This window comes from Lepisosteus oculatus, chromosome 6 (genome assembly GCF_040954835.1).
Source record: "Lepisosteus oculatus isolate fLepOcu1 chromosome 6, fLepOcu1.hap2, whole genome shotgun sequence".
NCBI classification, from domain to species: Eukaryota; Metazoa; Chordata; class Actinopteri; order Semionotiformes; family Lepisosteidae; genus Lepisosteus; species Lepisosteus oculatus.
In genome coordinates, this window is record NC_090701.1 from 41,704,730 (window position 1) to 41,722,277 (window position 17,548).

The 17,548-nt window shown below is 52.0% G+C and overlaps 1 long non-coding RNA gene across 1 annotated transcript; it reads right to left on the minus strand.

The window, feature by feature from the left end:
- Positions 1-14,989: 14,989 nt before the first annotated feature.
- On the minus strand, positions 14,990-17,313 carry LOC138239373 (uncharacterized). The gene is made up of 3 exons (XR_011189831.1): positions 17,170-17,313; positions 15,833-15,904; positions 14,990-15,085 (listed from the first exon to the last, which is right to left on the minus strand). It is a non-coding gene; the product is annotated as an uncharacterized lncRNA (long non-coding RNA).
- Positions 17,314-17,548: the final 235 nt, after the last annotated feature.

Here is a 17,548-nt window from a genome sequence, read left to right on the forward strand (position 1 = left end):
GATGTTTTGCTCTGCCTGCAGAGCACTATAGACATCTCCTCCACCTATTCCTCCAGCGAGGATACATCACAAAGTCCTGAGAGTCACACTGGATTCTAATGCTCTTATCCAACTGTACTTGGACAACACACCTTACATTCAAAATAACCCCCAAAACCTGCACCCCTGCAGGTAGACACTCAGAGTTAACATCTGAAAGCACAAGACAGAGAAAGAGAGTCTCGTCCTCCTTGGTTACTCACTTTTCAGCTGCGTGTTCAAGGGCTGTGACTGGGCCAGGCGATGTACAGTGGGGAGACACCGAGACTCACAGAGGCACAAAGTGCACTGCACCCCGATAGCACACATATATACCCCACACCAGTGCAGGAGGCTCCAATGGGAACATGCACAGCTCATCATCTCTCAGCGCTCATCACCTTTTCTCAGAAAACAGGATTGCATCTCCCACCATCCACTTGTCATACAGGAGCAGGGAAAGGTTGCCGCCAGAACTTGTTCCATCCCTAGAATGTGCTTCCAGGATCTGACTAAATTCTATCAGGTTATTTTGCACTGTGGTACAGTGGTACAATTGTGACATCATGCTTTAATTGGACTTTTACTGCAGGACAGTGGGATTACAGCATACTGGAATACTGCTACTGGGCTTCGTCACTGCTGTAGTGTGCTTCTCCTGTACTGGGACTGTAGCCCCTACTGTAACTGGACTGTTCTACTGCACTGGGACTGTAGCTCCTATTGTAACAGGACTGTTCTACTGTACTGAGACTGTAGACTTATGAAAGAGGCTGGGGTGTTTTTGCTGACACAGTATGTCTTCTGGACAATGGACAATGTGCAGAAAAAATTAAAAAGGCAAACAGAAGGTTAGGATAAAAAGCGCACAATCCAAATCGAGGGATATTATCTCATTGATCCCATAGAGTTTCCTAACTTAACACTTGGATACACTCTCAGTGAATCCCATACGCATGTAATTGCACAGGTAATGATGAAGTTACGAATGAGCACTGCTGACACTGCTTCCTGTGAATAGGAATTTGCATAGCGAATCGACAGGGACTTTCCTTCACAATGCAATATCCCTTTCCCTTTGTTCTTCCGCAGCAGCAGAGTCAGGAGCTCTCCCTGTTCCGAATGTGGATGGCAACATCTATTACTGAAAGCCTAGAGCTTGGGATTCCCCACAAAGTACAGGGAGGACGGTGAAGGAATGCACACCTGCAGGGCTGACGGCTCAGTGAGTGAGAGGGAGGAGGCAGAGAGCAGCGAGAGTGGAGCTACACATGATTCAACACTGAGGCCAGCGAGGAGAGACACTGACTTTTTATCACTGTTATTGAGAGACTGACAGGAAACATTAACACTGCACTGAGAGAGAGGGGTTAATACAGTCCAGACACACTGACTGGACACTCCAGTACATTAACACTGCACTGAGAGAGAGGGGTTAATACAGTCCAGACACACTGACTGGACACTACAGTACATTAACACTGCACTGAGAGAGAGGGGTTAATACAGTCCAGACACACTGACTTGACACTCCAGGACATTAACACTGCACTGAGAGAGAGGGGTTAATACAGTCCAGACACACTGACTGGACACTCCAGGACATTAACACTGCACTGAGAGAGAGGGGTTAATACAGTCCAGACACACTGACTGGACACTACAGTACACTAACACTGCACTAAGAGAGAGGGGTTAATACAGTCCAGACACACTGACTGGACACTCCAGTACATTAACACTGCACTGAGAGAGAGGGGTGAATACAGTCCAGACACACTGACTGGACACTCCAGTACATTAACACTGCACTGAGAGAGAGGGGTTAATACAGTCCAGACACACTAACTGGACACTACAGTACATTAACACTGCACTGAGAGAGAGGGGTTAATACAGTCCAGACACACTGACTTGACACTCCAGGACATTAACACTGCAGTGAGAGAGAGGGGTTAATACAGTCCAGACACACTGACTTGACACTCCAGGACATTAACACTGCGCTGAGAGAGAGGGGTTAATACAGTCCAGACACACTGACTGGACACTCCAGTACATTAACACTGCACTGAGAGAGAGGGGTTAATACAGTCCAGACACACTGACTTGACACTCCAGGACATTAAGACTGCACTGAGAGAGAGGGGTTAATACAGTCCAGACACACTGACTGGACACTACAGGACATTAACACTGCACTAAGAGAGAGGGGTTAATACAGTCCAGACACACTGACTGGACACTACAGTACATTAACACTGCACTGAGAGAGAGGGGTAATACAGTCCAGACACACTGACTTGACACTCCAGGACATTAACACTGCACTGAGAGAGAGGGGTTAATACAGTCCAGACACACTGACTGGACACTCCAGTACATTAACACTGCACTGAGAGAGAAGGGTTAATACAGTCCAGACACACTGACTTGACACTCCAGGACATTAACACTGCACTGAGAGAGAGGGGTTAATACAGTCCAGACACACTGACTGGACACTCCAGTACATTAACACTGCACTGAGAGAGAGGGGTTAATACAGTCCAGACACACTGACTGGACACTCCAGTACATTAACACTGCACTGAGAGAGAGGGGTTAATACAGTCCAGACACACTGACTGGACACTACAGGACATTAACACTGCACTGAGAGAGAGGGGTTAATACAGTCCAGACACACTGACTGGACACTACAGGACATTAACACTGCACTGAGAGAGAGGGGTTAATACATCCAGACACACTGACTGGACACTACAGGACATTAACACTGCACTGAGAGAGAGGGGTTAATACAGTACAACTGTAGCCCAACACTCGTGGGCAGAAGGTGGGGTCATTGTCCTTGTTCATCCCACAGTGTAAATGATATCACCAGGATATTGGGATACTGCAAAGGCCTCTGATACCCACAATTTAAAACACACCACCACTCCCTATCCTGATTGACAGATGTACATCTTCTAGCTCACTGTCATGCTCAGTTGTTTGGCACTGAATTTCCTCCCTGGACAGGCCCAGCTTCTTGTGGCTTGTGATGGCACCCCAGGCCTCCTGCGTTCACCTGCTGAGAATCTCTCCATATTCCCCTCTGTCCTGGTGTTGCACCCTGCTGTCCCACTTTGCCCCCTCTCTAGGGGGCGCACTCTGGTGGAGGTGTACCTCACCTTCAGATACGAAAAGGGCCCATTTCCTCAGGGACTCTCTCGGTGGCTTTAGCTGGAGAGACATTTGCTTCTACAGTAAAGTCCAAAGAGCTTCAACCTGCACTATGGCTATTTCACGTAGACAGTGCCTGGGCAGTGTCCTGAATGCCTTAGTCTCCCTCCTTCCTTTCTCTCATAGTTATGTGATCCTGTCTGATACCCCACAAGTATCCGTCACCTCTGTGAGGGCTGGCAGGGTCCGGCAGTCCTCCTGTCTGAGCTGCCTTCCCACCAGCTGCCCCGGCTGCCCACCCCATGTGAGGCGACTGCTCTACAAGCACCGCCAGGTCTGGAGTTCCTCATGGTTCCCGCCGCCTTCCCTGTCATTCCTTGGAAACCCCATGGCAGACGCATCTCGCTTACCTCATTCTCTGCAGCTGAGAGACAATAACGTGCGATTCTGCCCTGCTATGACACATCTGGGGGTCATGTTTGATCCTGAGCTCCGTTTCGGTGCAATAATGAACGCTGCCCGTAAAAGTCTCTTGTTTGGGCCGGGGAAACACTGCCTGCACTCGGTCTGTTCCTGATGACGCTGCCACCCAGCACTGAGTCATGTCTACATCACGTCTCGGCTGGGTCAGCGCGATCGGTCTTCCCAGGAAGTCTCCCTGCCGCTTTCTAGACGCTCAGGGGCTCTGAAAGTCAGCGGCTCGGCTTCTGACGCCGTCTGGCCATGTCGGGCAGGTCTCCGCTGCCTCCCCACGACCCGGCGCATTCACTCCAGAACTCGGCTCCCAATCCTCTCTCTTCTGTCCCTGTGGGGCTTCACGCTCTGCAGGGGGGCGTCTCTAAGTGCCTTCTTACGGCTTCCCCGCTGCCCCCCACGCTGCAGCCCACTCCCAGCACCCTGAGAGCTGGAACCTCTGTCACACTTTGAAATCCAGACGAAAGACTTGCCTGTTTACATCAGGAGTCTTGATCTTATGTTTGGTCCTTTCTGATGAGCTGCTGTATCCGGTTCACTGTGAGAGGGGGGGAGCCACACCTGTCCCAGCATGCAGTGGGTGCAGGGCAGGACACACGCTGGACAGGGACAGCCAGACACGCCCATGGTTTTTACTGACTGTGCTGCTGGAGCACCATTGATCTGCTTTTGTGCCCTCACCCGGTCTCCCCCATCATTGCCGCGGCGCGCAGCTCAACACTACCTGTCTTGTTCCTTCCTTCGTTAGTCGCACTGCCTTTCCTTCCAGCTCCCCAAGTCAAGCTCTTGTCCGTGACTGAGCATCACTCAACACTGCTCTTTTTCCAGTCCCCTCTCTGGATCCAGCAGCTCTGCCGCTGCCTTTCTGTTTTATTTGACCTGTCTCATCCGCCTCTCCTTGCTGCCTTACCGTCTTTCCTGGAAGAGGTGTTAGTGGTGCCAGCAGGGGGCGCTCACCCTGCAGTTTATGTGGGCCCTAATGCCCCAGGCGACGGGGACACTATACTGTAAACAGGCGCCGTCCTTCGGATGAGACGTAAAACCGAGGTCCTGACTCTCTGTGGTCGTTAAAAATCCCAGGGCGTTTCTCGAAAAGAGTAGGGGTGTAACCCCGGCGTCTTGGCCAAATTTCCCATTGGCCCTTATCAATCATGGCCTCCTAATAATCCCCCTCTATGAATTGGCTACATTACTCTGCTCTCCTCCCCACTGATAGCTGATGTGTGGTGAACGTTCTGGCGCACTATGGCTGCCGTCGCATCATCCGGGTGGGGCTGCACATTGCTGGTGGTGGAAGGGAGTCCCCATTACCTGTAAAGCGCTTTGAGTGGAGTGGCCAGAAAAGCGCAATATAATTGTAAGCAATTATTATAATTATTATTATTCTTCACTCTGACAGTGTTTCTCTTGCAGGTGGGCCAGAGGCGACCCGGTCCTGTCGGTCCAGAGAGCGTGAGCGGGCCTCGCAGTGCCGCCCACGGAGCCCGACCCGCCCTTTCCACTGAACTCAGCCATCACTGGTGACGAAGCCGAATCCGCCCGCGTTATCAACACTCACAACACTCACAGTGTAGGTAGTTGGTGCAATCTCAGCAATTAATCCAGTACCTTCCGCAATAGTGTTGAGCAATAGTATTGCAGTGCTGGATATGTGCAATGTATACCCGTCTCATTTCAGTACACACTGGACTTTACGGTGCACAGTAAAGAGGCAAACAGGGGTTCTGTTAAACCAAATGGTGTTCATGCTGATTGAGTCTGCTAGCAGAATCTGTATGTTACTCTGTACCCATATAGTGGTAGGAGCTGGGAACTCCTGCTGAATTCACAGGCTAACCTCGAACCTTCACGCTTGGTTTAGCACAGATGCTTCTCCCTCCCTGTACTCGGACACTTCAGGCCTGAATCTCTTGGTTTCTACAATCGTCAGCAAAGTCTGTCTCTCACACTGCAGAGAGAAGAACTACAAAAACAATGTTAATCATATTTATTTGATATTCTGTTGCTCAAATCTCCATACATATAATTCCATGATTAATTACATTTTTAATAGGTTTTTTAATAATGGCTTATTTCACGTTTAGTGGTATAATTATTGTAATTAGTTAACTTTTAAATTCCATAATTGGAAACACAGGAGATAACAGGAAATACAGCAAGTGACACAACTATAGGACAGGACAGGAGATAGTGAGAGGAGATAACAGGGGAATAGAGCAGGTGATACAGACAGTTACAGTACAGGACATGAGACGCAGTGAGAGGAGATAACGGGAATAGAGCAGGTGATACAGACAGTTACAGTACAGGACAGGAGACACAGTGAGAGGAGATAAGAGGAGAATAGCGCAGGTGATACAGAGAGTTACAGCACAGGACAGGAGACACAGTGAGAGGAGATAACAGGGGAATAGAGCAGGTGATACAGACAGTTACAGTACAGGACAGGAGACACAGTGGAAGAGCTGATTGCAGGGTTGAATCAATTGTCTGTGTGTTTTCAGAGCTATAACGCCCTTACGCAGGAGTATCCCGTTACCGGGATAAGTTTCGGCTTTCTCCATGGTGGCCCAGCTCAGGATGGACTCTTTCCAGGGACACAGGAAGTTATCTCAAGGGCATGACAGTGCCACAGGCAGTTGGAAACGGGAGGCAAATGGCTCTCAGCAGCACTCGACCTGTCTTAGCACCTGAAGGGAATGTCCTGCACCGACAGGCTGGAGGAACTGAGTCTCTTCAGTCTCAGACAGAGAAGACCTGAGGGGACCGATTAAACTATTGCCAATGCAGAGCAATTCTTCATTCTTCATAAGCAACAGTGAGACCAATTGAAGGCACAAGTGGAAATTATGAGGAACTGCATTTTTAAACTGGGAATTGACACCACATCTTTACACAACGGGGGGTGGGAGTGGGGGACACGATGCTCAGCCGTGTTATTGAAGGCAATACTCTGACTTCTGTCAAGACACAGCTGGATGAGATATTCCAGTCAAAACAGGAGACACTTCTTTACACAAAGAGTGGTGGGGGTGTGGAACAAGCTGCTCAGATGTGCTGTGAAAGTTCATACGCTCTAAACCAAGAAATGGCTGTATGAGGTCCTTCGAATACGTAGCTGAGACCTACAAAACAAGCTTATTACAAAGAAACATCCGTCACTCTATTTAAAGTATGAGGCATGGCCACATTTCAGTGCTGAGTTTACCCCTCCTACCTACAGATTGTTACAACCGACAGGGCTGCTGCTGTGATGAAACCTGACCTGGGCAGAGAAGCTCTCCTGAGACAGCATGACAGATCTCTCATTCCTTGACTCCAGGATCGAAAGACACAGAGCACCTCCACTCAGGCCAGGTCTCTGGGATGCAACATGTTTTTAGATGGGTCAATCGGGTCATCAACCCAGATCCAAAGCTATTGAACTAAGGCAAAGCAGCTATCCTGCACCAGCGGCCCCACCTGGGAGACACACAGCCCCCTCCTGCACCTGTTGCCCCTCTGCACAATGCAGGGTCAGCAGGGTCAGCAGTTGATATAAGGGGGAGATTCAGGGAGGCCAGAGTGGATTTACACTAGAAGACTGGGTATAACAGTCCTGCGAACACCCCTGGGGTATATAATACCAAACAGTTTAACGTCTCATCTGAGGGACAGCGCCTCCTACAGTACAGTGCCCCTGGTCCCATCACTGAGGCATTGGCTTGGAGAGTACCCTGTTCTTACTACCTGACTTACAGCCGCCGCCTGTCTGATGGCATTCTGGGTCATTAAAAGGCAGTTCCTATCATACATTGGTTAACTTGAACTGGATGATCAAAAACACCCCTGTCATCCAGAATGACAGCTAACAATGACGCGTGTCTGCAAACTCTGCTGAACTCATCTTGAGAGAGCAATACTGCTGCCTCTGTTACTGTTGCTCAGCTGCTAAACGTGATAAGGCATGTTTACAAAACATAGCTCACATCTTTGATGTCGTGAGATCACTTTCTCTATTGGATGGCAGAAGCATGTGCAGGAAACTCACACTGAGGGGGTCTGATTGTGCGATTTTGTAGTTTGACAGGCCCTGAGTCTCTCGGTGTACAGGACGCATCTTGCCCTGTGTGCGTGTTCCCAGTACTTCACCTTGTTTTCCCAGGCTAGCGGTGATGCTACACTACGTGCTGATTGGAGAGTGCAATGCACATGGACTACAGGAGAGACCCTCGGACCCTCCTTACAGCTGATTGGTGGAGGCTCACGGAGCTCTATCCAGAAGAGTCACGTGACTTCACTTGCAAGCCAGGAGTGAGGCTGTAAAACTGCAGAACAATCACAGGCAGGACGGAATAAGTCTGAAGTGAACATGACTTCCCAGGGCATTGCCACATGTGGCCAGCAGAGGTCGCCCTTCACACAAGGCTGGCGCTGTTTCTCCCTTGGTGTCTCAGTGAACAAGCACGATGCAGGGGATCCAATGAAAGGATCTCACAACAGTCCATCCTGCTCGCTGGGGGCACAGATGAGCCCGGACGTGGATAATCCCAGGATCTTCCATGAGTGACTCCATGCATCAACCGGAGTACACCCCCAAACGCAGGGGTGCCCCCCCTTTCCTGTGCAGTCCTTCACCTCCCCCTCTGGCGGTCGAGGGGGGGCGCAGTCCGTGTCCCCCTCGTGTCCTCCTGAGCGGAGCGAGGCTGAGGAGAGGGGCGCGAGCAGTGGGCGGAGAGCCACGCGCCGAACTCTGTCTTCATATCGGGCACCAGGGTCAGCAGGCTGGCAACTAAGCGCCACCAGCACATGCTGATGTTGTAGTAGGTGTGGCAGCGTGGACACAACCAGCGAGTGGACTCCTCCCTGAGCTGCAGACTGCATGACAGGTTCTGTGAAAGAGAAACAGAGACATTTCATTGAGAGAGAGAGGGGGGTTAATACAGTCCAGACACACTGACTGGACACTACAGGACATTAACACTGCACTGAGAGAGAGGGGTTAATACAGTCCAGACACTGACTGGACACTCCAGGACATTAACACTGCACTGAGAGAGAGGGGTTAATACAGTCCAGACACACTGACTGGACACTACAGGACATTAACACTGCACTGAGAGAGAGGGGTTAATACAGTCCAGACACACTGACTGGACACTACAGGACATTAACACTGCACTGAGAGAGAGGGGTTAATACAGTCCAGACACACTGACTGGACACTACAGGACATTAACACTGCACTGAGAGAGAGGGGTTAATACAGTCCAGACACACTGACTGGACACTACAGGACATTAACACTGCACTGAGAGAGAGGGGTTAATACAGTCCAGACACACTGACTGGACACTCCAGGACATTAACACTGCACTGAGAGAGAGGGGTTAATACAGTACAGACACACTGACTGGACACTACAGGACATTAACACTGCACTGAGAGAGAGGGGTTAATACAGTCCAGACACACTGACTGGACACTACAGGACATTAACACTGCACTGAGAGAGAGGGGTTAATACAGTCCAGACACACTGACTGGACACTACAGTACATTAACACTGCACTGAGGGAGAGTGAAGGGTTAAATTGAATGTTATTAAATACTGAAATCATTTGCCTCATCAAATCACTGAAGAAGGTTTCTGCTCTGGTGAGTTCCCTTGAATGCGGCTTTGAAAGTGAGATCTAAAACAATAGAAGCCGGGGCCGTGAAACTGGTTTTCCTCACTGCGCAAGAAGCTGAGGAATGCCGCAAGCCTGGAAGAAGGTATTTGTCTCGATTCGTTTGAATTTGTCTGTGCCCAGAACAATGAGTTCTGGGGTGGGGGGCCTTGGAGACAGCAATTGGGAGGGGCTCTGGGGGCAGAAACACAGACCCTGACCTTGTGGCCCCCAAATCACAAGACCAGGATCCTCTCCTCCTTCGCCCCCGTCTCTGTCTACTCCAGCTCTGCAGGCAGGGGGTCCCACAGCTGGGGGGCAGGGCCCCCAGTCAAGCAGAAACACTGCATGAGCAATTTTTGGATGCACCAGATTCTCAAAGGCTGTTACCCCTCGTGAAACTCTGGGTTGCGGGTTCAGATCTGTGGCGAGGCACAACTTCTCCACCCTGTGGCTCCTGAGGGGCGGGCCACAGGCTGTCACAGTGAACAGACGTGTATTCTCACTGGACATGTCTGCATCAAGACGAAACCTAGGCAGGCCTTTCTCTCAATCTGGCTACTCCTGCCCCTGACAGTGAGGGCAGTGTTTCTACTGCTGCTCCTGCCCCTCACAGTGAGGGCAGTGTTTCTACTGCTGCTCCTGCCCCTGACAGTGAGGGCAGTGTTTCTACTGCTGCTGCTGCCCCTGACAGTGAGGGCAGTGTTTCTACTGCTGCTCCTGCCCCTGACAGTGAGGACAGTGTTTCTACTGCTGCTCCTGCCCCTGACAGTGAGGGCAGTGTTTCTACTGCTGCTCCTGCCCCTGACAGTGAGGGCAGTGTTTCTACTGCTGCTCCTGCCCCTGACAGTGAGGGCAGTGTTTCTACTGCTACTCCTGCCCCTCACAGTGAGGGCAGAGTTTCTACTGCTGCTGCTCCTGCCCCTGACAGTGACGACAGAGTTTCTACTGCTGCTCCTGCCCCTGACAGTGACGACAGAGTTTCTACTGCTGCTGCTGCTCCTGACGGTGACGACAGTGTTTCTACTGCTGCTGCTGCCCCTGACAGTGACGACAGAGTTTCTACTGCTGCTCCTGCTCCTGACGGTGACAACAGTGTTTCTACTGCTGCTGCTGCCCCTGACAGTGAGGGCAGTGTTTCTACTGCTGCTCCTGCCCCTGACAGTGACGACAGTCTTTCTACTGCTGCTCCTGCCCCTGACAGTGACGACAGTGTTTCTACTGCTGCTCCTGCCCCTGACAGTGAGGGCAGTGTTTCTACTGCTGCTCCTGCCCCTGACAGTGAGGGCAGTGTTTCTACTGCTGCTGCTCCTGCCCCTGACAGTGATGGCAGTGTTTCTACTGCTGCTGCTCCTGCCCCTGACAGTGAGGGCAGTGTTTCTACTGCTGCTGCTCCTGCCCCTGACAGTGACGACAGTGTTTCTACTGCTGCTCCTGCCCCTGACAGTGAGGGCAGTGTTTCTACTGCTGCTGCTCCTGACAGTGAGGGCAGTGTTTCTACTGCTGCTCCTGCCCCTGACAGTGACGACAGTGTTTCTACTGCTGCTCCTGCCCCTGACAGTGACGACAGTGTTTCTACTGCTGCTCCTGCCCCTGACAGTGAGGGCAGTGTTTCTACTGCTGCTGCTGCCCCTGACAGTGAGGGCAGTGTTTCTACTGCTGCTCCTGCCCCTGACAGTGACGACAGTGTTTCTACTGCTCCTGCCCCTGACAGTGACGACAGTGTTTCTACTGCTGCTCCTGCCCCTGACAGTGAGGGCAGTGTTTCTACTGCTGCTGCTGCCCCTGACAGTGACGACAGTGTTTCTACTGCTGCTCCTGCCCCTGACAGTGAGGGCAGTGTTTCTACTGCTGCTCCTGCCCCTGACAGTGAGGGCAGTGTTTCTACTGCTGCTGCTCCTGCCCCTGACAGTGAGGGCAGTGTTTCTACTGCTGCTCCTGCCCCTGACAGTGAGGGCAGTGTTTCTACTGCTGCTGCTCCTGCCCCTGACAGTGACGACAGTGTTTCTACTGCTGCTCCTGCCCCTGACAGTGAGGGCAGTGTTTCTACTGCTGCTCCTGCCCCTGACAGTGAGGGCAGTGTTTCTACTGCTGCTCCTGCCCCTGACAGTGACGACAGTGTTTCTACTGCTGCTGCTCCTGCCCCTGACAGTGACGACAGTGTTTCTACTGCTGCTCCTGCTCCTGACAGTGAGGGCAGTGTTTCTACTGCTGCTCCTGCCCCTGACAGTGAGGGCAGTGTTTCTACTGCTGCTCCTGCCCCTGACAGTGAGGGCAGTGTTTCTACTGCTGCTGCTCCTGACAGTGACGACAGTGTTTCTACTGCTGCTCCTGCCCCTGACAGTGACGACAGAGTTTCTACTGCTGCTCCTGCCCCTGACAGTGACGACAGTGTTTCTACTGCTGCTCCTGCTCCTGACAGTGACAGCAGTGTTTCTACTGCTGCTCCTGCCCCTGACAGTGATGGCAGTGTTTCTACTGCTGCTCCTGCCCCTGACAGTGAGGGCAGTGTTTCTACTGCTGCTCCTGCCCCTGACAGTGACAGCAGTGTTTCTACTGCTGCTCCTGCCCCTGACAGTGAGGGCAGTGTTTCTACTGCTGCTGCTGCCCCTGACAGTGACGACAGTGTTTCTACTGCTGCTCCTGCCCCTGACAGTGACGACAGTGTTTCTACTGCTGCTCCTGCCCCTGACAGTGACGACAGTGTTTCTACTGCTGCTCCTGCCCCTGACAGTGAGGGCAGTGTTTCTACTGCTGCTGCTCCTGACAGTGAGGGCAGTGTTTCTACTGCTGCTCCTGCCCCTGACAGTGAGGGCAGTGTTTCTACTGCTGCTCCTGCCCCTGACAGTGAGGGCAGTGTTTCTACTGCTGCTCCTGCCCCTGACAGTGACGACAGTGTTTCTACTGCTGCTCCTGCCCCTGACAGTGACGGCAGTGTTTCTACTGCTGCTGCTGCCCCTGACAGTGAGGGCAGTGTTTCTACTGCTGCTGCTCCTGCCCCTGACAGTGACGACAGTGTTTCTACTGCTGCTCCTGACAGTGACGACAGTGTTTCTACTGCTGCTCCTGCCCCTGACAGTGAGGGCAGTGTTTCTACTGCTGCTCCTGCCCCTGACAGTGACGACAGTGTTTCTACTGCTGCTGCTCCTGCCCCTGACAGTGACGACAGTGTTTCTACTGCTGCTCCTGCCCCTGACAGTGAGGGCAGTGTTTCTACTGCTGCTCCTGCCCCTGACAGTGACAGCAGTGTTTCTACTGCTGCTCCTGCCCCTGACAGTGACGACAGTGTTTCTACTGCTGCTCCTGCCCCTGACAGTGAGGGCAGTGTTTCTACTGCTGCTGCTCCTGACAGTGAGGGCAGTGTTTCTACTGCTGCTGCTGCCCCTGACAGTGAGGGCAGTGTTTCTACTGCTGCTCCTGCCCCTGACAGTGACGACAGTGTTTCTACTGCTGCTCCTGCCCCTGACAGTGAGGGCAGTGTTTCTACTGCTGCTCCTGCCCCTGACAGTGACGACAGTGTTTCTACTGCTGCTCCTGCCCCTGACAGTGACGACAGTGTTTCTACTGCTCCTGCCCCTGACAGTGACGACAGTGTTTCTACTGCTGCTCCTGCCCCTGACAGTGAGGGCAGTGTTTCTACTGCTGCTCCTGCCCCTGACAGTGACGACAGTGTTTCTACTGCTGCTCCTGCCCCTGACAGTGACGACAGTGTTTCTACTGCTGCTCCTGCCCCTGACAGTGAGGGCAGTGTTTCTACTGCTGCTCCTGCTCCTGACAGTGACAACAGTGTTTCTACTACTGCTCCTGCCCCTGACAGTGAGGGCAGTGTTTCTACTGCTGCTCCTGCCCCTGACAGTGAGGGCAGTGTTTCTACTACTGCTCCTGCCCCTGACAGTGACGACAGTGTTTCTACTGCTGCTCCTGCTCCTGACAATGACGACAGTGTTTCTACTGCTGCTGCTCCTGACAGTGAGGGCAGTGTTTCTACTGCTGCTCCTGCTCCTGACAATGACGACAGTGTTTCTACTGCTGCTCCTGCCCCTGACAGTGAGGGCAGTGTTTCTACTGCTGCTCCTGCCCCTGACAGTGAGGGCAGTGTTTCTACTGCTGCTGCTCCTGACAGTGAGGGCAGTGTTTCTACTGCTGCTCCTGCTCCTGACAGTGAGGGCAGTGTTTCTGCTGCTGCTCCTGCCCCTGACAGTGACGACAGTGTTTCTACTGCTGCTCCTGCCCCTGACAGTGACGACAGTGTTTCTACTGCTGCTGCTCCTGACAGTGAGGGCAGTGTTTCTACTGCTGCTCCTGCCCCTGACATTGACGACAGTGTTTCTACTGCTGCTCCTGCCCCTGACAGTGAGGGCAGTGTTTCTACTGCTGCTCCTGCCCCTGACAGTGAGGGCAGTGTTTCTACTGCTGCTGCTCCTGCCCCTGACAGTGACGACAGTGTTTCTACTGCTGCTCCTGCCCCTGACAGTGAGGGCAGTGTTTCTACTGCTGCTGCTGCCCCTGACAGTGAGGGCAGTGTTTCTACTGCTGCTCCTGCCCCTGACAGTGACGACAGTGTTTCTACTGCTGCTCCTGACGGTGACGACAGTGTTTCTACTGCTGCTCCTGCCCCTGACAGTGACGACAGTCTTTCTACTGCTGCTCCTGCCCCTGACAGTGACGACAGTGTTTCTACTGCTGCTGCCCCTGACAGTGACGACAGTGTTTCTACTGCTGCTCCTGCCCCTGACAGTGAGGGCAGTGTTTCTACTGCTGCTCCTGCCCCTGACAGTGAGGGCAGTGTTTCTACTGCTGCTCCTGCCCCTGACAGTGACGACAGTGTTTCTACTGCTGCTCCTGCCCCTGACAGTGACGACAGTGTTTCTACTGCTGCTCCTGCCCCTGACAGTGAGGGCAGTGTTTCTACTGCTGCTGCTCCTGACAGTGAGGGCAGTGTTTCTACTGCTCCTGCCCCTGACAGTGAGGGCAGTGTTTCTACTGCTGCTCCTGCCCCTGACAGTGAGGGCAGTGTTTCTACTGCTGCTCCTGCCCCTGACAGTGAGGGCAGTGTTTCTACTGCTGCTGCTGCCCCTGACAGTGACGACAGTGTTTCTACTGCTGCTCCTGCCCCTGACAGTGAGGGCAGTGTTTCTACTGCTGCTGCTGCCCCTGACAGTGAGGACAGTGTTTCTACTGCTGCTCCTGCCCCTGACAGTGAGGGCAGTGTTTCTACTGCTGCTGCTCCTGCCCCTGACAGTGACGACAGTGTTTCTACTGCTGCTCCTGCCCCTGACAGTGAGGGCAGTGTTTCTACTGCTGCTCCTGCCCCTGACAGTGAGGGCAGTGTTTCTACTGCTGCTCCTGCCCCTGACAGTGAGGACAGTGTTTCTACTGCTGCTGCCCCTGACAGTGAGGACAGTGTTTCTACTGCTGCTCCTGCCCCTGACAGTGAGGGCAGTGTTTCTACTGCTGCTCCTGCCCCTGACAGTGAGGGCAGTGTTTCTACTGCTGCTCCTGCCCCTGACAGTGACGACAGTGTTTCTACTGCTGCTCCTGCCCCTGACAGAGACAGCGACAGCTGCAGTCGAGCAGTGAGAGGAGCGAGAGTCGATGCCCCAGGTCCTGCAATAGCAGGTGCTGACCATGTGTCTGTAGCGGAAGATGACATCATTGAGCCTGTTGCTGAGCTCCTCCAGGTCGGCTCGCTCCCCCACTGGCACTGACCAGCTCGTCTGCTGACTTTGAAGCAACCACATGGAGAGGGAGTGATAGTTGGAGAGGGCAGAGAACACCTGAGGGGGAGACAGACAGATATTCAATACTGTACAGCCTGGACACTCCAGTACATTAACACTGCACTGAGAGAGAGGGGTTAATACAGTCCAGACACACTGACTGGACACTACAGGACATTAACACTGCACTGAGAGAGAGGGGTTAATACAGTCCAGACACACTGACTGGACACTACAGGACATTAACACTGCACTGAGAGAGAGGGGTTAATACAGTCCAGACACACTGACTGGACACTACATGACATTAACACTGCACTGAGAGAGAGGGGTTAATACAGTACAGACACACTGACTGGACACTACAGGACATTAACACTGCACTGAGAGAGAGGGGTTAATACAGTCCAGACACACTGACTGGACACTCCAGTACATTAACACTGCACTGAGAGAGAGGGGTTAATACAGTACAGACACACTGGACACTACAGGACATTAACACTGCACTGAGAGAGAGGGGTTAATACAGTCCATACACACTGACTGGACACTACAGGACATTAACACTGCACTGAGATAGAGGGGTTAATACAGTACAGACACACTGACTGGACACTATAGTACATTAACACTGCACTGAAAGAGAGAGGGGTTAATACAGACACACTGACTGGACACTACAGGACATTAACACTGCACTGAGAGAGAGGGGTTAATACAGTCCAGACACACTGACTGGGCACTAAATGACATTAACACTACATTGAGTGAAAGTAATAATAAATTAAATTTATTTTCTACCTTGTTCTGTGAGGTAACTGAAATGGTAAGGTTTAAATAAGAGAGTGGTTCTTCATTTTTCCAGCTCGTTTCCTATAACGTGACATACAATGTATTTGTTAGAAATCTATTTTGTTATAAGTTAGTAAACTATATAATATGGGACAAGACATAAGTATTCAAATGCTATTTCTTAAATCTGCTACATTTACTGCATGATTCATGAAGTTATACAAGACATCACTGACAGACAACTTGGCTTTAACAATCATATTCAGAAGGCAGAAGCCAGTTAGTAGTTAATTGATCACAGGATCTCATCGGCTTCAACAACAATGCTAAGCACCTTGTTCCACGATCCCACCACCCTTTGGTGGTGTTTCATTGTAACGTCAGGGCAAATCTGCTGCATTAACTTCGTTATTTTTTTTGAGGATTTTGGATACTCCCTTCAGCCTAAAGAGACTCAGTTCCTTCAGCCTGTCAGTGTGGGATTCTCCCTTCAGACTAAAGAGACTTATTATCTTCAGTCTTTCAGTGTGGGACTCTCCCTTCAGACTAAAGAGACTTGGTTCCTCCAGCCTGTCAGTGTGGGCTACATCCTTCAGACTAAAGAGACTCAGTTCCTTCAGTTTGTCAGTGTGGGACACTCCCTTAACTCCCAGTTCCTTCAGCCCAGGCATGTGTCTGCTCTCCCTTCCCTGGACATATTCTAGTGCAGTAAGTTTTGTTACACTATAGCATTCAGTTACTTGAGCTGCTGGGTTTGATCCAGCCAGGCGTACTCCAGCGAAAGTCCCGAATGCCTCATTTCCGGAGAGCCTGTGCGCGCAGAGCTGGATGCACATGTCTGAGCCTGCCAGCCGGACGAAGGCATGCTACCCTCTTCCCAGGAAAGACACCTGACTCCTGTGTTTGTCTGGCTGGGTCAGGAGCTGCCCTTTCCCCAGTGTTGTGGTGTTTTCAGCTCACACTGTTTTATTGTTACAGATTCCTCTGAAGTGGCATGGCGCCCCCGGCACACCTGTCCCCAGAAGAGCCACGCCCCCTCTTCTGCTCCATCCAGCTGATTTGCATACACTGCAGGAATGATACCAAGCCTCTGCGCTGCACGGACATGTACAGGGCTCTGTGACTGGAGAGAGCCCTGTCTCTCTGTCTACCTACCTGTCTGTCTCTCTGTCTGCTATCTAATTTCATCTTTCTGTATGTCTGTCTGCCTCTATCTGTCTGTCTCTTTATCTGCCTGTCTGTCTCTCTCTGCCTGTCTGTTGGTCTACCCTGGCCCTGAAAGACAGCTGGTTTACTTGTCTCAATCACTGGGACTCGTCTGCGAATGACCGGTAGGTGATTCTCACCAGCTCTGCTCTGATCTTCACCAGGCTGCTGTTCAGAGCCTTAAGTGACCCCATGTTCCGCTCCATCTGCCTGCAGTCCGCGACACAGCCAGGCACCAGGGGCCGCCCCAGAGCTGAGGGACCCAGCCACAGCACACACTGGCACATGAGAGAACACAGCAGCCATGCAGGACCTGAGCAGCAGAGTGAGACAGGCAGACAGACAGACTGTGACAGATGGACAGACTGATCAAGAGACAGCTGCCTGTGTATCTCGGTCTGTTACAGGTGAGACACACAGACTGGGACAGAGAGACACACAGACTGATCTAGTCTGATCTAGACAGAGGGACAGACAGACAGCTGCCTGTGTATCTCGGTCTGTTACAGGTGAGACACA